A 22790-nucleotide genomic window follows, 5' to 3' on the forward strand; every position below is an offset into this window, starting at 1 on the left:
AGAATAGCATTTCTGGAGCCATTCCCACTCCTGGATTTGATCAATACAAACAAAACTCTCCATTACTGGAAGCATAATCAGTAAAATTGGCTAAAATATGCTCTTTTGAATGATGCAGGTCCTTTTTATAAATATCAAAAGTAATTAGGTTTTTGAGTACTACTATTATTTACTGTTTGCTTACTACATCTCCCCCCCTCCCTTTTTTTAATAGAAACGGGAACAATTCTCATCTCTGTTTTCTGCTGCGGTCTCTCTGCTGCAGAGCAATCTGCTCTCGTGCCAGGACAACTCGAGCTTCAAGCAGCCTCTTGGCAACGGGCTTCGGGAGGCAGCCAGAAACCCACAAACTGCTCAAAGTTTTCTCCCAAGGAAGCTCCCTCTGCCCTAAAAAAGGCAGCAGAAATGTGTTCCTCCTGAACCGTAACTCCCCACTGGGGAGGGACAGCAAGGGCTGGTTTCATTGCAAGCCATTGAAGGTTTTATCAGATCATTTTCGGGTTTTATGTTTCCAGAGGCCAAAGAGCCTGGACCAACACTCAAAAGGCACTCTATAGTACTGCTTTTCCAAATACACATTTGGTCTAGGTAGCAAAAGAAATTTCGTAAAGGATGTAATTTTTTAATTTATTTCTTTGCCCTGGAAAAAGTAAAATTTGAAAGTCCTCGCTCAGTTTAAATACTTTCAATATTTGACATATATTCATTAAACAGTGTTGCAGAAAAACAAAACGGGTTTGTTTGCTCAGGTTTTAAAATAAAAACTGTGACCTCATTTCAAGGCTTAATTTAAAGCACAAATATTCCCATTTTGAAACTTGTAAAACTTTAGATATGTTTTTCTCTAAGTGGTAAACAAGATTTTAGTTATAGTATTTTTAATAGCCATTTTTGGGGATTCCCAAGGTAGAAACACATGGTCCCGCTGGAACCTGGCGTAGCTCTGATGGACTGGGAACACCTCAGAGGGTTAACCACTGCTGCTAGGGGACGGCACATCTTTCTTTTTCAAACACAAAGCCCTGTCCTAACTCATATTTAGAGTTTTATTCAGAACAATCTCAAGATCTGCCCTACAAGCACCTCCACCCTTCAGGGAGATGCACGCCTGTCCCTGTCAGAAGGCTTCTAAAAATGTTTGCTACCCATTACAAAATCAGTTTGTTTGCTTCTTCCTTAAACACAGCAGCATCTATAACAACAAGATTGACTGTGTTTCCAGCCCAGTAAGTATTATTCTGTCTTAAGGCTCCTGAGGACTAATAAATAATTTCTGTTCCATTTCACAATCAGTGCTAAGGATCAACGTAGCTCAGAAAACAATTCCAGCAGCTCAGCTAATAAACCTACATGCTGCAACACTGATATTTCATGTTGCACACCCATTAAACGTTTCCCGAAAGCTAATTTAGCCATTTGTTGCTGTAAGGAGGCAGAACACCTGGAGCCTGCTCTTGCAAGAGCATTCAATGGGGGCAAAGCCAGCCCAGATGTAAGCCGGGGCTGCAGGTTTTCTTTGATTAATTTTGTACAACCAAACCATTGCAGTAACTACTCCTAGTTTTTGATATTGCTATGGAAAACAATTATTTTGGATGAATAAAACCTGAAAGGCATATTTAAAAGAAATCATGTTGATCATTTAAATTTATCTCATAGTAAGTCCAAGCACTTAATTTCCGTCTTAAAAAAATAAATCTGCCCATTTGTTACATAAAACATCTTGTTCCAGCTCACACCTGAGCCTCTGCTGCCTGCTCAATACATGGCAAAAGGGCCGCAAAAAGCGGCTCCTCCCAGCCTGCTCTGCCACAGAATTTGGGAAACCAAGGAAAGTCACTGCCCAGCATCCATCTTCCCAACCACTGCATGGCCTGGCTCGGCTTTTGTAGCTCTGTAGTGTCCTGACAGGTCATCTCCCCTCAACAAAACAAAGAAACTGGTTATAGATTACCTCAAATCAAGTCGTATACCGAAAGTGAGAGCATCCTGCATCTATCAGGGGGTGTTGGAGTGCAGGTTTTCAGGCCATAGGTACCCAACCAGCAGCGCAGCTGATGCAGAAACAGTACTTGGAACGGGAGAACACCTGGACCTGCAGAATGAGTTCAAGTCCCCAAGCGAATGTGGGCATAACCATGGATCCTGAATAATCCATTATTACAATAAACCATTAATCTCTCTGCATCTCAGCTTTACAGCAGGGGTTTTGGACATATACTTTTGATGCACCTAATAATTATGCCAGATTCAAAAAAAGAGAAAACTATGAAAGTATTTAAGAAAAACAGATTAGATCAATCATCACTTGCAAGAGGACAGAGCTGGGACAGTACCTTCACCCTCCACAGGGAGTCCTTTAAAGCAGAGAGATTAGTTATGCTGTTGGTGTTTTTTTAAGGCAAAATACAAACTAATAGGGTAAAAAACCATTCCTGCCATGAAAAAGATATGCTGCTGCCACGTACAATTACAAAGGTGCTCTTGCTTGCCCACACAAACTAGGGAGCCAAGCCTGGGAGGGACACAGACCAGAAAGCAGGCTATGAACTGGTAGTTAACAAGTTTTATCCTCCCATTTTGAGCCACAGGAGGCAATTCCCAGCTGTTCCAGGGCAAAAAATCGTTTGCCAAAATAGTGAAAAAGCACTAAAGTAACCGTGTTGTGAAGTGGGAGCTGAGCAGGGGTCGGGTGGGATCTCCAGTCCCTCTGTCCCCAAGCTCGACACAGAGCACAAACATACTCCTCTCACCCTCCTGCTCATCTCTCAGAACAGCAACAGGCTTCTATGTGCTGTAACAGCTCTTTAAAATTAAGTGCCAAAATAATACATATTTTCAGGGATGCTCCAGCCATAGATAGGCATAAACATAAGCACAACAAAGTGTATTTCCTTGTCACACCATGCACAACGACCATAATCTGTATTTCATAAACTCTCTTCAAAGCACTTTGTTGTATATTGTTAGACACGTTATTTTATATAGCCCCAGACACGAATGAGCAGCAAGAAAATAAAGATTGCGTGTTAAAAGCAGTCCCTGCAGCAGAACCTCTCCTGGTTAATAAAAAAATACTAATTCCCCTGCCTCTAACAGAGGTCAGAAAAGTAGCAGCTTTTAAGACGTGCCTCCAGTCTGCAGCTTCTCTCACTGCTGAGCATCTCTGAGCACATATGCTCCTGACCTGCTCAGGAGGCCTTACAGAGCCATCTCAACGAGGGAAACCCTTCAGCGCCGTTCCAATACATGCCCAGGAAAATCTGACATCCCTGACACTTTTTCCCCCGACGGAAACCCCAGCGAGCTGTTGATGACAGCCTGTACCAGGTTACCAGCGTGCCACACAGCTCTCAAACTCACCTCTCCACCAACACGCACGTGGCCATTCCCTCTCTTCCCATATTCTGTCAACAAAGCTGGCAGAGCGTGCAACGGGCACGTGCCCAGAGACACCCACCACCGATGCTCTCCTGAAGCTGAAGGATGTGACTTTTCCAGGCGGGAAGCCCCAAACCAGCGGTGACAGGGATCGGTCAGGCTGCCAGCCCGTGGCTGCTTCTTACCTACACCCCAAGCGTGGGTGATTTAGAGTGGGTGCTGGGGCAGAGCACTGCTTGGCCATCCCAAAGGTAGGTTTCAGCCATTACTCACACAACAGTCCCGCTTCACGTTCAACTGTTTACTTATTACCAGCTACCTGAAGTGACAGTTTCAACTCCTAATGGCCCCAATTACAGCAGTAATAGTTGTCTGTATTGAATTGAATTTACTTTTTTCATCAATATTCATGCACATGACTTGGAAATTAATTTCCCATTGACATTTTTTTCATAACAACACCAAATCATTCGGATGCTCACTCAAAGGTAGCAAATAATGGAGGCATTTAAAAATGTCCTTTAGCTTCTGCTTTTTAGGCCATTAATTTGCTCTGCTCTGTTGATGATAAATATACACATTAAATTAAGAAACTACATTTCACTCCATCTAGTTCTGTTTCTTGCAATACTAACAGATTTTATAATGCTCCCAGCTCAACTAACTTTCGGAAAAACTTGCTTAATTTCTTATTCAACCCCTCTCTGGATTTGCCTACAGTTCGAGTTACTCGGGAAGAGTGAATCCCACCATCTCTGGCAGGGTCACCCCCCACCTGAAATACCAGTGTCTCACTCCTCTCCCAAAGCAGGTTCAGGCAAACAGCCATGAGGCAACCTCATTGCAAGCTCCAAGGGAGTTATCTCGACCACCTGGATATATTCTTTTGAATCATAATACCTCTATTACTACCTCTTTGGCAAGGTCGTTAGGGGAACAGCGTGTTCGCCCCACACCAGCCCCTGCCAGAATGCAGCACAACCTCCTTCTGTCAATCGGCTTGTGAAGGGGGGGGGGAAAAAGCAAGAGGAGGCTTAAGCTCTCAGAGTCAGTGGTTCCAGGAGCGTGTTTATGAAAAGAGAATCACAGGCATTCCTTCATCCCAGACAGGACAAGCCCAACAACAGTCAGCATCTCTAACACACTCTTTTCCCATACTTCCCACTTATTTACTTAATTAGCTGTGTTTTTACAGACAGCACCGTCATGAGGGTTTCTTGAAAGGCAGCTAACTTAACTGTTTATTAATAATTGCAAACACTCCCGGCAATTTGTTAAGACCCCCAGATGGGGGAAATACTCAAATCCCTGAAGTAACAACTAATTACTAGCAATGCCGCAGCAGTCCCCATTCACTTCATTATGCTCTGTGCTCTCAGCCACAGCCTGGGCACCCTGTCACGTGCGCACACAGAAGAAGGGATAAACACACTTTTAATCCTTCCATTATTATTTTACAGCTCTCCTTGAATCAGCTGCAAAAGCCCTGCATTTTCTTGCAATTATGCACGTCCTAACGAAGGGAGGGACCGCCTGCACTTACAGTCTTGCAGATGTCTCCTCGGAGAAGGTAAAATACTCCCCTTGAGGTCACCAGCCGTTTTCCTGTAAACCCAGTGGTTTTATAGTATGTTTTAAAATTAGAGGCTTGCTTTCCCTAGGTGAGAGACTGTAATGAAGGACAGCATAATTTTCTCTGTACTCCTAATTAAAAGCTCAGCTGGCACAAGTGTTTTCCTTCCGTGAAGTCTGCCCTACACTAGAAAATTATCATCCCATTTGAATCCAGTTGCATGCAACCAATCGGACTGCCATGCCGCCCTGGACAGCCGCACGGCCATCAGAGGAGAAGCTCAGCATTGCCATCCAGCCGCCGTTCAGTCTGTCAGGGTGTCATCGGGATGAGGTGACACGGTACAGGCTGGCCCACGGCGGCTGTGAGCTACACCATCGCGGCTTTAACACCTTCTATCTGCATGCGAAAGTGCAAATGGCCCAGAAACACAAGCCTTGGAGTGCTGCTATTTACTCTGATTTCCAGGTTAAGCTCTCTACAACTGCTAAATGAAGCCAAACAAAAAAATAACTATCATTTTCATCCAGACTTTAATCTGCAATGCTAAAAGGACACTCTGAAATACTTCTACAGCCTTTATTCTCTTTGCACAGAGAAGAGGTCCCTGGGTTGACAGCACCAAGGACCAAAAGCATTAATTCCCCAAAATTTGCTCACTAATCTCCCAAATATCATTTCGTATGCATTGTAAAGGCTTCCAAGCACTTCCAGAAAAGTTGCAGGGATGTGTTATCAGGGTGGTCCCACCTCCAGTAGAGGTTGATCAGATGCCACCTACAAAAGGAAGTTCTTTCCCAATTTTATGAACAGGCACGCAAATAGGCACAGTAATGACTGACAGTGATTGTAACTTCATCAAGAAGAATTAGTTATATGAGATAACACTTTCCTGAGCTGATGATACCCTCTCCTTGCACTGAGATCTCCAAAATCTGTTTGGTGGATGCTACGCAGCATATTTTACCAATGCAGCATTCCTGTTCATACCAATTAAGAAAAGGCATCAAAATGCTGACTAGATTTATACTGCAGCACTTCAAGGATAATTGACTGTGCTGACCATGTCAAGTCACTGTCATCTGCTTGCTTTATGCCAATATTTCCAGCACTGTTTCTCTTCAATTTCATCATGTACATATTATGTTACAGCAATTGGAAAAGACAAAATGGGAAAAATGTACTTGCAGGACCTGTATCACACAGCTACCACTAAAAAAAGCAAAAATTAATATAAGAAGCTTTACCAATGGTTCTTCCTTGCCCCAGGCCTTTGTACCAAATTATTTTCTCTGGGTACTTCTCCTTCACTTTTTCTCCCTACTCTTCACAGACATGCACACGCGTGCACACACACACTTTCTTTCCTCATTTTGTTCTATTTTGAGGGTAAATAGTTCCTTCTTAACTATAATGTAGGTACTGGACTTGACAAGCAATTAAAGCAAACAATTTCCACTCATCTAACTTTGCCAAATTAGTCATCTGCCATCTGCTCTATCATCTGGCTCTCCTTGAGGTCTTGCTGTGAATCTGGAAGCACTCGCTCTGACGAGGAGGCAGCAGATAAGCCTCCAAAGCTGGCAGGGAACCCGGGGGACAGAGGTGACACGGGGGTGACACGTGGCCCCACGCTGCTCACCACCACCCCTATCGGGTCAGATCCGAGGTGGTGCTTGCTGGCTCTCATGGTCAAACTGGCAAATCACTGTCACCCAAGTTGAGACAGAAAAGCATTTAAAATTAAAGACTTCCTTTACAGCCACTTATACAGCACGGTAGCTTAGAACAAGTGGGATTTTATTACTGGATGCAGGATGCAAAAAATAACTTATTTTATTGAAATGTCTTCAGCATTTGCAATTTACTTCCCAATTAAGTACATAACCTAAACAAGCAATTAATAGAAATAGACATGATCCAAGAATGATCTGAGTGCTCTCTGCTTCCAGCACGTGGCTTAGTTCAGGTAAGGCCTCATTTTGAGACAGGGAAAAGGTTTTCAAAGAGCTCTGAAATATAACACTGGTCTCCTCTGCCCTCCAATTTCTGTGCACTGGCAGGACTTTTCTTTTTTACCCGGTTTCCAGTTTGAGCTCCTCACTGAGTCTCCCGATATGATCAAGAATATCACCAGCACCCCTTTTCCAACTGACCTACGTTTCCTCCCTGAGAAAATTAAATACCAGAGTGTCTAGAGTACAAGTTAGTCCATGCAAATGTTGCTGTTGCTCTGAACCATCATGGAGGGGAATCGCTCTCCCTGTTGATGGTGAAGACCATTACAGATCGCCTATTCCTGCACTAGTCCCCAGTTTGGCCACTTGAGTGCAACATCCAAACTTAGGCTTGTGAATCTAACGTATATGGCAAGAACGAAAATCCTTCCCTACAGTATACCAAAGTATACCACCAATGCCTTCCAAGATCATTAAATCTGCAGATAAATGACTGTAATACAAGGCCACGTGTTCTTGGGCAGCTAAACACAGAGCAAGTGCCAAGCTTAAGGCCTAAAAGTTTGCAAATATTGCTCTCCCTGCTTTCCAACCCTCTCCCTTCCCAAGTCCCACTCCATCAAAGCAGCAATGGCTGACACAACTTGTTTTCCTCCATCACTGCATCACAGTGTATCCTGGCTCCCAGCCAGGGCCAAGTGCTGAAAATCTCTACAGGTCTCAGCAGCAGGAAGGGTTTAGGTTGCTTTTCCAGTGCCAGAGGAGGGAGCGGCGGAAAGATGATAAGAGTACAATCCACAAGCACCAGGTGAACACACACACAGGTGGGAGCAGGGGGAGCCAGGCACTTGGACGGGGTTTTTGTACACGTGCCTTCTACACAAATCAATTTAGTGAGGGATGCCAATAACATCTGCTGCGAGGTTGGCCCGAAATCATTTCCCAGCTCAAAGGCTGCTTTGCTGGGGACACGAAGGGCTCCTTCTCCCTGCCGTGCTCTCCTGGGGGCCCAGGGGTGCTCAGCTCGCACAGAGCATTGCCATGGTGCTGCGGCAGCAGCCACCTTCCCCAGCACCTCCCGCCACTCCACCGGGAGGGACTTCATGTAGCTCCACGACACGACAGCCAGGGGCCTTCACCCGTCTGCCTGCCTTTATTTATTTTTTTTTTTTCTCCTTCCCCAGAGGGCCCCTGAATACCGCAAGCATTCACTCAACTTAAATGCATTTTAATTAACATCGTACAAACACACCGAGTCTGTGCGTGCACCAGGGAGCGCATTCATTCAGCTTCTGCCTGATTCTGAGCCCGAGAAATCCAGCGGGAGCGCTGGCAGCCGCTGCGATGGGAACGGGACTGCAGTCTTCGCTGCCTGTACAATATTTAAAATACACTTGGCAAAAGGCTCACAAGCCCTCAGATCCTACTTACTAGTATTTAAGCACCATTCATGTAAAAGATAGAGCTCAGGCAGGGTAGGTGGGACAGGTGCTTTTATATCTGCTAATGTAACTGCAGGTAATTAGTCCCCACCAAAGCACACAGCAGCTGCCACGTCGTTACAGGGTAAGCACCAGCCACTTGCGACATAGAAAAAAAGGTATTTCCCCAAGATCTCCCACAGAAATTTTCTTTGCATTACATTAGCAATTATCACATAACCCAAATACCTATGGAATTTAAACAAAAAGGAATGGATTGCTTTGGAGAGAACAACCTCCCCAAATTCTGCCAACCCTGGAAGACAAAACTGCAGAGGAGCTTAAACAAAAAGTCCCTGAGAAAACATCTAGGAATTAAAGAAAACCAACGTCTCATGCGGAGCACCTGAGATGGCCAGGCCAGGGCTTGGCTGTCCCCACCAACCAGGCAAGAGCAAACCCAACATTTTGAGCTGCTTTGCTCAAGTGCTTCAAGATGACTGTGCAATGCAGGAGAAGGTGATTAAAAGAAACTACCCTATTTTAGCCAACAGGAGTAGGTCTATTAAGCTGAAAGTGCATGCAGTTTATTTTTCATTGATGAAAATAACAGGTTCTCAAGCAACACGAAAACCTTGTCAAGCAGACAGGAGAATTCAGCTCGTGTAAGACAGCTGAAATGGTAATGATTTGCACTCAGAGGTACTGCAGATGAGGGGGCTGGTGCTGCAGTGGCAGGGAGAGGCAGGGGCTGCGCCAAGCCCGGCCGGGCCCACGGGTGGACACCGTGCTTTGGAGCCAAAACACGCTGGACCTGGGAACAGGGACCACGTCTGGGGTCTGTGGATCCATTAAGTTCATCAATTAATCAGAAGTGCTCTCTTACACAAGCCTTCTTTAAACCCGTGGTTGTATTTTTCTAATTGCCCATGGCTAAACTAAGTAATACAACCCATATGTTATTAAAGCAAGTGCTTTCAGATACCAGCTTACAGGCAGGAAAAACAAACTTTCAGTAACTAAAGTCTATGCAAAAACATTTTTTACTTTTATACGCTACGTATAAAAACATACAGCCTAGTCTTAAGCTCGTATCTTCTGACACAGACAACCCTTCATCTGTCATCCTTCACACACATTTCACACAAACAGCTTCCTATAGGTTGCTGAGCATGGATGTCATTGCCGCCAGGCACGCTCGGGAGCGGAGGGGCAAGTGAACACTGAACTGCCACATTCTCAACCCCACACGTTTTGAACCAAGCCCTGGATTGCACAATTTAAATTAAACATAATAAAAATAAAAAGCTAAATAAAAGGCTGAGCACCCAATAAATTCTTCCAAGGCCATAGAAGACTTCAGCTCTGGTGAAGAGCAGCACAGTGGCCATTTCTGAGTCTGGTCATGCTGTATAAAACCATACCCCTACCACTGAGGTTCTTTCTGTTGTTAAGAAAGGGGCTACTTTTCAACCTCACTAAGGCTGCTGGCATAAGCTGCTATTAAATCTGCACAAAGGGGGCAGAGGCAGGACTTGCATTTGATAACCTCATTGTACATGAGCAGTATATCCAGGGCAAACGCATGCAGTGATGAAGCTTCTGTCTATTTTACCTGGGAGGTGAGGACTGCATGTCTGCGTTTGATGAGCTGCTCAGTTCGTCTCACTGATTCTTTAAAAATTAGCAAGCCGGTGGCTGAAATCACAGTGACTTGCCTCTCTTCATGCAATTCCTACCAAGCCTTTGCAAATGGTTCACTTTCCAAGGCTGCAAGAGGGAATGGGGGGAGCCTGAGTGGCTGTGAAACTGCTCCCTCAAATGCACTTCCCCCTCCAACCAAATCTAGCAAAGCCACTTCAAAATCTCTAATTGTTTTCCTTGCCCAACCTAAGGCATATTTATTTGTTCTTTTGTTTCAGGCACTTTCAGAAATGATCCCAAAAGGTAAATTCTAAGTAACCATACTTTCCAAAATCATGTATTACTAATTCTTTATAGATCAGTTTGTCCAAATATTCTTCCTGCTAATGCTGTCTGTTCTTTCTGTTGGGGTTTTTAAAATGCACTTCATATATATTTTATAAACGTTTGAGTTAATTCCTGTCCCCCTGCCCCAGAGTCTGTCCTTAAACTTCTGTCCATTGATTGTGACAGTATCAATTTGTTAAGGTCAACAGAAAGCTTCTCTGACAGCTGAACTCAGAAAGCAATTTTCAAATGAGCTGTTTCTATTCTCCTACAAAGATGCCAGCAAAATCAAAACCCAAGGTCTTTATTTCACTGGCCTGACCAGTGGCTTTGATAGGCTTTGGATCTCCAATGGCTGATGAACACTCTTTGGAAATCTGAGCTTGCTTGAGGGCCTTAAAAAATAACAACATGCAAAAAAGCAGGTTTATGAAGAGAAAAGAAAGAGGAAGGTTTATGGAAAGAAGAACATTAATTTGCTGCTCCTCTGGAAACCTCCGCAGACCTTGGGTAACAGAGTTCCTGGGCATTACCACACAAATGCCACCCCTGCATGGGCTTGGCCTCATGCATCCTTTTATTACACACAAGTAACTTACATTTTGCACTAAAAAATATCCCACAACCAGCTGGCTAGTCAAGACATGGACTATACCAACTTATTTTGATGCTCGCTTCAGATTTGTGTTGAGAGAACAGTTTATTTTGTTTGGGGTTGTGATCAAAAGCCTCTTCAAAAGGCTTCCGCCCCTTCCCCCCATCCCACAGTTTACTGAATATCTCAAATTCATAACCATTGAAAGTAGGACTGCACAATTTATGGCACTGTTATACATGAAGAAAACCTGCCATAAATCTAAGAAAACAGTTATATAAATGAGCATAAAAGTACAGGAAAATGTCACAAGATAGCAATAAAGTATCTTCCAAATGGTAAATCCCTGGAGCAGAAGCACCATTAGTTTTGAATCCTCCACTCGGCAGCAGCAGGACTGGTTTATCACTAGTGTAAGCAGTACAGGAGCTTGCCTCTCTTAATAACTGCAGATTCAGGCAAAACTGCACACCCTTGGCGGGGAATCGGGGAAGGCAGGAGGAAGCAAAGAGAGCAAAACACGTGCCTGTGCTCACACCATCACACAAAGCGGTCAGAACACCGCGATCCCAGGGGTTTCCCCCTGCTGCCAACGCTATGCAGAACAGAGGAGCACGCCACGTAGCTATTCCCACATATATACACACATACATATATACGTGTAAAATACGGTCTTTTTGGAGCCCGGGTGGCTATTTTCTTGTCCCTTTTTCACTGAAATACAGAAACCGCAAAGGACTGGTTCTCGGTTTACCTGCAAAAAGAGAGATGCCGACCCCAGGGTGGCCAGCCACGTGTCCTCTGCAGACACCGCAAAGCAACCTGCTTTAGCGAAAAGACAGCACTATGGAACGGCCACAAACCTCACCTGGGGAACGTACTGCCCAAATCCAACAGCCAGACCTCCCCTGAGGATCAAGAAGCTATAGCAAATACGGCAGTCCTGGGAGGAAGTCATAAGAGACTCTGGAAGAGCAGGGCGAGGGGTTTAACCCCACAAATGGCCATAAAGACTTTCACTGACTTCCCAGGCCCCAGTTCAGGCTGCCATCTGTCATTTTTCCACAAACGCTACCAGCAGAAGAATGGACATGTAACAGCAAAATGCCAAGGGATTTATTGGAATGGAGGAAAGGCAATGCCTTGTACAACACAGGAGCTGTCCCGGGAACAGCAGTGGCAGCACTGGGAGGACCCGTGAACAGATTAAAGCTTCAGCCAGTAGCACATGGAGAGGATGGCAGTAGAAAATCTCTCCGAGACTGAGCATGGTACAGAAGACATCCTCCCAAATCACCTGTGATGCTTCTCCATGGGATTCCCTTTCCATGCTGCTTGTTCCAGCAAGGCTACTGGTGAGCAATCTGGAGCAACCACCAGCCTCTACCCTTGGGCTTTTTTCTTAGGTCCGTGCACAAGTCATTCCCTCATCCTTTTCAACCGAGAAAATCCCCAAGACTATTCCTGACCTCTTAAAAGGACACTTACGCGCACCTTTATCCTGCAAACAGTAACCATCAGCTCACTGCTGAAATAACATGTCCCAATGATGTGCCAAAATAATCTGTTTTCTGGTTCTTAAGCCAAGGCAAGGGGGACAAAAGGAAGAGACACAGCAGATGGCTGGTTGCTTTTTTTGAAAACATAGATGACACGTTTCCACAAACCAAAAGCAGCTTCATATTCCTGCCTCTCACAAGAAGATGACAGTGTTTTCTGCCCGAAGACCTCCCCACCTGATTTTATTTTCATAAACAAACACCGAAAAAGGCAGATGAATGACAGGCGCCTCGCTCCTCGTCACCGAGCAGAAAGCAACAGGCATGTTATTAGCAGCCTCATTAAAAAGAAAAGGCCGAGAAGCAATTTTCCCCATGCAAGCCATCTGCAAGGAGGCTGCTCCTGGGGTCCCCGTTTCATTAATACCTTCCTCTTTTCTCCCCTCGATGATCCAGTTCATTTGAGGCTGGGAAACAGGAGGGAGGCGGGAGGGGGGAGCCCCGGCGGGGGGCACAGGGTGCCCGGCATGTGATCCCAGCCAAACCTTGTGCCGGGGGACTTCGGCCGCGGCCGTGTGCTTAAGTGATGCAGGAGCACGCGCGGCCCGAGCGGCTCAGGGCAAATTTATCCATTGCAAAATGTCCTTGAAGCTGCCTGCCTGTGACGGGTAAATGGCAGCGAAGGTCAGTGAATCCAATTCGATGGTAACGAGCCTGGCTCTGCACCGCTTGCCGATACGGTGGCCCCGTCCTTAAAAACACCACACCCACCCCAAAGCCATCTCGCAGGGTGCAAAGAAGTTCCCAGGAGCAAAGCTCCCTTTTTTTCCCTCCTTAATACTGCGCTTACTAAATGCATTCGCTTTTTATTACAACAACACACAAAAAAAAAGCGCAACCCAGCTAGGACTGCTAGGAACAGCTTAATTAATAACAATTAGCCGCAGCACAATTGTGATTCAGGCAGCGTTCTGAAGCATGAAGGAGAAACTTGACACTTTTGCTTGTGTGCACGGACACAAGAAATTCCAGGCAAAGTTAATGGAAACTGAGCGGCTGAGCGACGCCGAAATTCAAATGTACTGTAAAATTACTATATGATTTCAATGTCGCAGGAAGGCGTCGTGCTACTTCCAGGATTATTAGCCCTTGCAGAGTTTTAATAATATTTGGTCAAACACCTCAGGAGCCTATCACTGGGATATTTTCATATTTTAGAAGGGAGGGGAATAAAATCACGGTTTCCAGCAAAGGGGAGGCGACTAGCTTGAAAAGACCCCTGATGGGGCAAGATGCCAGCAGGTCTGAGGCACCAGCCCCCCAGTCCCCAAACCCACCAGTCCCTGGCTGGCATTAGCTGCCCCGGGAGGGGGGCCTGGCGGTCCCCTCCTCATCGAGGAGAAGGGGAAGGACACTTTATGAAACTGCAGTTGTCTAAAGCGGTCGAAACACCTGCCAGTCACGGCAGGTTTATTGGCCACGCTCCCCGCAAGGGGGGCTGCATCTGAGTGCCTCCGCCTTAATTAGTGTCACCGCAGTCAGATGCAATTTATGTTTAAATATACACGGGGAATATGAAGACAGTCCCAGCGACTGCTTTCAAACAAGAGAAAAAAGGTGGAGGCTTCAAAGCTTTTTGTGGGAGAACCAGGGGAAATTCTTAGCTGGAAAATGAGCGGTCCCTGCTATTAACAGAGAGTATTTCCTGGCTCCTGGAGGGACAGCAAGGGCTGGCTTTGTCTTATTAAAAATAAACAAACAAACAAAAAAAGGATAAAGCGACCCTACAGGATCAAGTTTTGAACGCATGAAAAAGCTTAGAAATACACATCCACTTTGCATGCTAAATGTGAGTGCACAAACAGCATTTGTACAAGGCAAACTAGGGAGCTCCAGGTATGCCTGGGAAACTTGGCGTAAAAACTGCACACACATGCTTAGACTGTTTTTTCACAAGGCTTCTCACAGCTTTGCATGGAGCCATCGCCTGGATCTCAAGGAAATAAATGTCCTGTACAGACTAGCAAAGTACGTGTATTTTATGCCAAAAGAGAACACGCTGTAGCCATCTTGCAGGCAGAGGGAATTCCAGGTGGCAATGCCTGGCCAGGAGGGAATATGTTTGGAGGTTGTTGTGATACAGGGTGTGATGCAGCTAGAAACCCAAGTGTTTTAGGCTCCTTACCAACAGTAAAAATGGAATCTTCTACATTAGGTAGACCAAGAACACGTGGGCTAAAATTGGAAATGAAAGTGGGAGGCTCCCACCCCAAAGCCATGCAACAATTTCTACCTCAGCAGAGCACTACACCTCCTGGGGGAAAGCTATCATATGCTCAGTAACACACACTTTCCTTTTAACTTAAAAAAATTCTAAGCCATATTGTTGTAAAAATGTGTCTTCATGTATGAAAACTGTTCCAGGGCTTCTGCCAGAGCCTGCAGATAAGATGGGCCAAAAATATGCCCTCCCAGCAGTACAAATCCATCCTACTTGTCCCCAGCAACACCATCCTGAGAGCAGGCAGCTGGCTCAACACCGCTGGCGCTACCTAATACTCAGCAGCCAAGGAAGTAGAGATAACCATGTCATGAACTCACCAGCTTACCTCCAGCTCCTCCTTTGGTCACACCCAACAAGAGCACGGCACTAGTTTTTTTATTTTTTGTTCAGTCTCTGCAAGATGCCTTGTTTTGCCATGACAAATTCCCATCAAACTTCAGTTTGACAAAATACACCATCAAGAGAACTGGTTGAGGACCAGTCTCCTTCCCATTTTCAGTGCTGGATGAGAAAAAAATGCTATTTGTTAAACAGCTTTGGATCCTACTGTGTTACCTGCATCAGGTTGAAAGGTCTGTGGCTCTCCACACCCAAAGAAAGGAGACAGTAGAAGAAAAATATACCTTACAGATCATTTGAACTTTGAGAAAACTTAAGAAAACCTCTCAAGCACCCATCAAACTCAACCCAAGGCCTCCTGCAAACATACTGCTTGCATGTATGTAGTCATTAATGCAGGTAAAGTTCCTGCTGAAGGAAATAATTGCTTTTGGTTTAGCCGCCTTGCTTGTCCTCAAACATGCTCCTTCTCCAGGAAGGTAAGGTTGGGCTTGAACCTGAAACTAATTGCCACTGTAGATTTGGTTCTTAACGCAACAAACCTATGTTCAAAATCAGGTTTAACACTTACTCATGTTTCAGCTTGATGTGCTTCTTCCCAACAGAGAAGACAACAGTTTGTCATTTGAAACACGGTGGCCCTACTCCTCCTGAAAGGTTGCAGAAATGACGCAATACAGACCCCATCACCCTCTGCAAACCTGCCATCGGGGAACTACAAGAACTTGCTGAAATCAGCGGTTCTCTATTACCCTTGCCTCTAGATGACAGGAGGCAAATCTCTTCCACCAGGCTTGGAGATAGTGAGAAGCACCAGCCAGAAAAACACAGGGTTTGGCAAACCCACCCGAAAGTGGCACACCAGCCCAGGGGTGCAGAGGATGCACCCAGGTCGCCTGGGCCCGGGATACTCATCCCCTGCTTGAGCAGAAGACACCTCCCTAAGTCAGACACGTCCTGTGCTGAATCTTTCCTCTCCCCTTTGCTCCCGCTAGCACTATATGATTAACATCACATCAAATTTGTCTTTGTACAATATCCCACCGATCTTTCTTTGTGTAATGTTCGTTTTACATCAGGTGACAGTTTTAGTGATTCCTCCTTTATTTGCATGTCCCCTTGAAGAAGCTTCATTTCTCCTTCTAATCAAGTCATTAATTTTCACGAAAATCGTTCCCACCCTGAGATGGCTGGATTCTAATTTGTCTCTGTCACACAAATGACAAGTATCACCTCATTCCCATGCTGTGATGTTCCTCCACATACCTGTATTTGAGTAGGAAAAGCACAAAGATTATTTTTCCAGAGCTATAACTGCTTTTCTCTGTGGCAGTTTGATTCTATCATGATCCTTCCTTTAGGTACTTTGTAGTAATATTATACAGCTGCTTGCTTTTTATTTCAAAGCAAATCTTGCTCATGATTTTTTTTTTTTAATGGGAGAAGTGGAAATGACGGTGCCAAAATTACTTTTTATCTTCTCTGCATCCTGTTTACCAACAGTGCTGCCCACCTGGGATGTCAGTGCATACCCCCCTGCTGTCAGATTGATGCATCTTTCCGAAACCTCTTCCCCTTCTGTGGTGTTGTCAGCACAGGGATTTTCGCATGCTTTAGTCACGCACACAGCCCGGTAGCAAAAGCTGAATGCATCAAGGTAAAACAGAGTTTATGCAGTCGGAAATCCCACCTGGGCAGCTCCTCCCTTTCCTAGTTTTCTTCCACTTACACCTCTTGCTCCTTCCCTTTTTTTTTTTTTTGACTCCATAACTATCCTCCCTAATTCTGGGACACCAGTCAGGAGAATCACAAAATGCTTTCAGGAAAACAAACATGAAGTGTGGCTGTAAAGGACAATGGAAGGTTGTACAGTTTGCAACTCATCTCCTTTGGCACCTGCCTTTTGTTATCAAAACAGCAAAACTACTAACTACATCTCTGACTTAGAACAGCACTTACACATCTCAGTCTTGAATGTAGCAGGAATATGCAGCAGAGAAGTCAAAGACTGAAAGTCAGAATTGCCTGATGCCCGCGTTGTAGCCACTGGACCACCCTTATTCTCATCCTGGTCCATAAAACTTGCTCCCAACAAACAGCTCTCAGACACCACTGAGCCCGCCTGACTACAAACACGCACTTTTCCAGGGGAAAGATCTTGCTTCATGATTCACAGCACATCTGTGAGTTTCTTCTGCCATTTACTATAAGGCACTAATTTGATATTAACGTCAAAAAACCTGGCCTCTCAGATTTTTAAGAACACTGATTGAATTACTTCTGGTCTCACTCTTTCTTCTCCTTGTGGAAATGTACTTGAGCCCCAGAACCACCACCAAAACCCTATCTGGAAAAAGGCTGGGGCTGCAACTCCTTTACTAGCTATTCTCAGCACACAAGATATTAGATATCAACAAATTCCAGTCCAATACCACTGAATGAATGAAATCTTTCTCTTAAAGACAGATTACTTTTGCTTCATTAAAGCATCAGGGTTGTATGCGCACCCTTGAAGATTGCCCTGCCTTTTTGATTTCCTTTCTGCTGTTGTGCTTACCGTACCACCTCGCAGAGAACACCACCAAAAGCCAAATTATTCACAGAGGATGTGAAGACCTTGCAAGGTTGTTTTTTTTCTAATTGCAGTTCAGCAGATAATTTCCACCAATGGGCCTGGATTACCTGGTTATATATTCAAACGGTGCCCAGGGTTCATGCTGTTGCTACATGGCAATACTGAGCGCAGCACTCCAGGGAGAGAGCTCTTCACCAGAGTAGTTGCCTGGTCCTTGCCCTCAAGGTTTTTTGTGGCAAGGCATCTCCTTTCTTGTCTGGCCTTCTCGCCTCTCGCCTTTCCTTCTGCCTTTCCTCCCCCAGGGACGCCCCAGTGCCAGGTTCATCTGCATCCTCCGCACAGTCCTCATCCGCAAGGCCACTGTGTTTGCTCACACATCTCCTAAAAGCCCCCATCTCCTCTCACATCGAGCCAAAACCACTCCAGCAAGGGAAGAGAAATCTGTTAAACAACAGCAACTGGCCCAGCACATCCGACCGACGCAGTGCCGCCGGCTGGGAGCACTCTGCCTGCAACCCCCTTCCTTGGGAGGGGAATTAAAATACCGCGCTGGGGTTATTTTAGTGATGGCAGGAGCAAGCTCCAAGGCACCAATTCAGCAAATTACAGAAGCACATATTCAATTGCAAGTGTTCAAGACTCAGTTAATAGGAGTGAACTGTGACTGAAAGGATTGATTTGGTGGAATACCATCTCCCTCCCTCTCCCGCTCTCATAGGCTGTTACTGCGTTGTGTGCAAACACTCGTCACATTTTTCGAACCTTGTAATTGCACAAATCAATGAAATTCTCAACCATAAAAAGGCAAAGTCGCAGAGGGTTTCCTAATATGTTCCGTCATTGCAGAAGAAATCAGAGCAGATCAAATGAATCATTGTATTTGAATACCTTTTCAAGCCCCGACTTCAGGAATTTATTTTTTTTTTTTTTTTAAATTCGGAATTAAACTGACAACAAAAGTTGTGTCTTGCATTTGTACTGTGAAATCCTCCAAACGCATTTCAGTGTTTGATGTGAGATACAATGCAATAGATGTAAAGCATGTGCGCAGGGGGAAAGCACATGTACTTTTTAATCATCCTGAAATAAAACCTCTGCAACTGACAGCTCACAGAACAGCCGAAAAGAACCTATTTCTAGATCTGGAGTTAATGCCATTATTTGTAAAGGTTCAGCTGGTCTTAAAAAAAAGTGAATGTATGAACTTCAGAAAATCTCTTTTTTTCCCAGCTGGGAGAAATTGTTACAATTCTTATAAAGTCTTGTAAGAAATAATGTGAAAGAATACTGAGCAACACTACCTGGCAAAAATTCAGATTCATTTTGTATGATGGATTTATCTTGTTGGTCCCCAGACTAAAAACTTTTCATTCAGTTCTAATTTACTCAGCCGAGCTCCTGATTTTATAGACAAGCAAGAAACTCGACACAGATAAATCACCTTGCAAAGAGCAGACCTGGAGTACAAGCAGACATTAAGCCTTTGCTCTGGTGTAAAAGCAGACAGAAAGAGAGATTTCCATGTTTTGCAGGCCATTGCATTTAATAAGAAAGAACTTTAATTGAAAACTCTGACATTTTCTCTTTCTCTTCCATCAGATCATTGTTATCGCTAGGCTCACCTGATTGTAAAACAGTCTGTAGTTTAGGGGAAATCACCTCTGGTAACATTTTTTTTTTTTTTTTTTTTTCATTTTATGTGTCTTCTGGGTGTAAGAATACCTCGTGATTATATTTTGCCTTCAGACTTCACATATCTGGCTGCAGATTACTGTGACTTTATGCTGCGTGTCAGTGCAGAATCGCTGTCTGATCAGGGATGTATGTGAGAAGACAGCATCTCACCTGGGACCAAATGCTGTGCTGAGTTCAAGCCCTTTCCCCACAAGGCTCATACTTGTCCCTCAAGTGCTCAAATCCACCTCTGCTCCTGGAACGACCTCAGTGAAACCTCAGTTTCAAGTGCCCTGAATTCAAGAGGTCTCCAAAAAACTAGAGGAAGGAGAAAGCTACTGCAAAGAAGAGACTCACAGATCCAGAAATCATCATCTGGCACACAGTTCAGAGGGACAGACATGGGATTCTCAACACCACATAATCAAAGATGTAGGATCTGCCAAACCAAGAAGGAAAATAAAAGCCAGCAAAGGAATACCTGATAAGAAAATAAGCAACATGGCAACATATCTTTAAGGTCAGGACGGTGTAAGCCACCACCAAGTCTGAAATAAAAGCGTTTTTGTTAATGTTTTTGGAGCCTTTCATTCAGTGGCCTGGCAATCAGTAAGAGCAACAGGGTTTCTTTCCTTATTTTAAACACCATCAACTAAATGAACCTCCCTGTACAAATCCACACCCAATTTTAAAACCTCCAAGCCTTTCTTTGAGTACTTAAGGAGTAGTCAGGGATTTAATCACTGTCTGGATTTCTGGTAGGTAGGGCAAAAAGCTGCATCCAATAAATTGAAGCATGGTTTATCTGAAAATACATTTTGACAGAAAGCAGGCCAAAATATGGATTTTTAGATCCTGCATTTAAAATATCTGCCTCAGAGTGTCAGACCTTGAAGAATCATACAGGTGCATGCATTTTCCAAATGTGATGGAAAATCTCAGCAAAAGGAAGGAGAATTTTGAAAGAATTTGGGGGTCAATACTTTCCCAAAATTAAAAAATCCCAAACCTTAAAATATTAAGTCTTACTCCATTTTAGGAAGGAGACAGAATTAGGTAAATGCCTAAAAACATTCCATTTGCTGAAACTAGCGAAAAAACAAAACAAACAAAAAAAAAATCCAATGTATACAATTCAAAAAAACCCCTCCCTGATTAAAATACATAGCAAGCAGCGTTCAGGTCTGCAAGACATTTCTTGGGGATTAATGTTAGATTTTATTTTGTGTTATGTGAATTCCCCGATGTATATCATATGCATAGCATTGTCACAAACATCAGATAACTAGGATCCCCTCTATCTTATTTTAACTTCAGTTTGTCTGGTGAGTGCATAGAATAAGCAGTTTTTCCTCCACTGAGGATAATAATATGAAGAACACAAAAATTTTCATCTTTGCTTGTGTCTGCATTTATGTTTTCTCACTTGCTTTTGGGATCCCACAGCAGTAATGTTCCCTGAGATTAAGTTGCGGGTCCTTTGTTGTTGGTCGTGATTGATTTTTAACTCCACCACCTTCAAGATTCCCACGCCCTAAAGCCGCTGCTTTTATGTTGTCTTCTCTTCCTCAGTAAAAGTTGTCTGGGTGAGAAAAGAAGGATGGGGCTGGATTGAGATTGATCATCCTCCCAGTGGCATTTAAGATTCAAGCTGTGCCTTATCGCCAGGCGCAGCAGGGAGGATGCAGCGGCGGCAGCTTTGCAGGCATCAGCGGGGGCTACCTGTTTGGCAATCCGGTTTCCAAGGGTTTTAAATGGCTTCTGAGCATTACTCATGAGCAGAACAGGTATCCTCCACTGCAGTCCCTCTGGAGTCAAATAAAACCAACAACATCTCAAAGAGAGATGTAATGGCATCTGCCAACTTTCACCTGTTTAGGAAGGGATGTGATAAGGAAAAGAACAGACAACTGTGACTGACTGATTCCTCAGACAAGGTTACCAAAATGACTGGAAGACACTGCCGATGCCAGTGTTAATTTTTTGGCTTTAAAGGAAGACTGGACACCAAATATGCTCCAGTAAGGTAGTAAGTTTTTCAAGACTTGCTCCCAAACTGAAAACACGCCTTTTTTTTTTTTTTTTTTTTTTTTCCCTGTTCCCAATTGAGGAAGAAAAGATCTTTTTCATTTAGTACTTCTACAAGACAATTGAATTCACTAGGAACAGAGCAATGCCTAAAGCCAACCACATGGAAGCGTTTTGTCAAATCAGGTCGTATACCTTCAACCACAAGTCAGTCAGTGATGAGCTGCCCTTACCAGAATACTGCTTAGAGTCTAAGGGAAGATGGACTGAGAGCAAGGAGAATATAAAATGCATAAAAACTTTCTACTATCAGTTTGCATCATGTTATTTCCTATTAAATGACAGCTCCCACTGCTTGTCCCATAACTTCATTAAGCAAGAGGCTACATCTAGCTGGAAGATGGCCATACTGAATTGACAGATTCAGGGTTTCAATGCTAGTTTTGAATAAACAGCACATCTTCCAAACCTAATACTTTAAAACAAACCACTCCACTACTGTTTATAGTCAAGGATATCATTTACAGTCAGTAACAATAATGCTATAGCCTCCAAGTCAGAGATGTGAGGAAATAATATCTCGCTCATCTCTGTATCAAGGACAGAAGTCAATTGTTTCTGGAACACCATGTATTTTCATTTTGTGAACGTAACAAAGGTGAGTATCCTTGAACCGCTGCGAGCAAAGCCTTTCCACTTGGAAATTTAGATTCAGACAAAAACTAAAGTGCAAGACTGCTGTATCTTCTGAGTGATCCTAAAGTTCAAGCATACTTTTATAAGAGTATGAGTGTCAGCCTATGGCTCCTTAAACTCGTACCCTGGTGAAATGAGGGAGATAGAGGTACACAGCACTAAGGTTTAAGAGGCTGTTTCAGTGGGCAGAGAAGTACACAGGAAGCAGCAAGACAAGCAAAACCAAGGAATTTCGCGACAAAATAACTCTTGGGAAACTTCACCACAGAATCAGAAAAGCAGGCCCTGGGTGGTCACAGAGCTTTTCCCTCTGCCCAGCCACATAATCCTCCCTAATAGAATTTAAAATTTTCTGTGTACTCTCACATGCTACTAAAGACTAAGATGAGTACTGGATATAGTTTGTTATATGGCCATACAACTACCTGAGGCCACCGAGTCCACTGTTAAAATGAACATATATGCCCACATGTCTCTGCTACAATCCTGCCACCTTCTGTTTCCATCTTATTTGCCGCTATTTACTTCTTGTTGTCATAACTGCTATGCCGCAAGATCTCGAGGACTTGCACTATCTTTACCTTATTTGTATAGCACCTGTGACATCAATTCTCTCGATCAGTGTTCTTTAATGTACCACAGCATATAACACTAAGAGGAACAGTAACCAAACTAATTCTCCTTTTCCTTCTGTAAATGTGAAGACGAAGCTGCTTGTTCTTCCCCACCCCAACCTACATGGCTTTTCCAAGCTGACTTCTCACCAGTGTAAAATGAACTTTCTCCTGCTTCTCTA

At 44.1% G+C, this 22790-nt stretch overlaps 1 protein-coding gene across 8 annotated transcripts in view; it reads right to left on the reverse strand.

Annotated features, from left to right (window-relative positions):
* Positions 1–22790, reverse strand: part of ERBB4 (erb-b2 receptor tyrosine kinase 4) — a 640083-nt gene that overhangs the window by 402343 nt on the left and 214950 nt on the right. The window contains exon 1 of one of the 8 annotated variants that reach the window (XM_042783935.1): positions 1955–2041. The exons of the other annotated variants lie outside the window; for them this stretch is intronic. The gene's annotated coding sequence lies outside the window, so the exon portion shown is untranslated. Of the gene's footprint in view, positions 1–1954; positions 2042–22790 lie in introns of those variants that run through there. 8 annotated transcript variants of the gene reach the window in all.

The sequence above is a fragment of the Tyto alba genome, unplaced genomic scaffold (assembly GCF_018691265.1).
Source record: "Tyto alba isolate M040663 unplaced genomic scaffold, T.alba_DEE_v4.0 Super-Scaffold_7, whole genome shotgun sequence".
Lineage (NCBI taxonomy): Eukaryota > Metazoa > Chordata > Aves > Strigiformes > Tytonidae > Tyto > Tyto alba.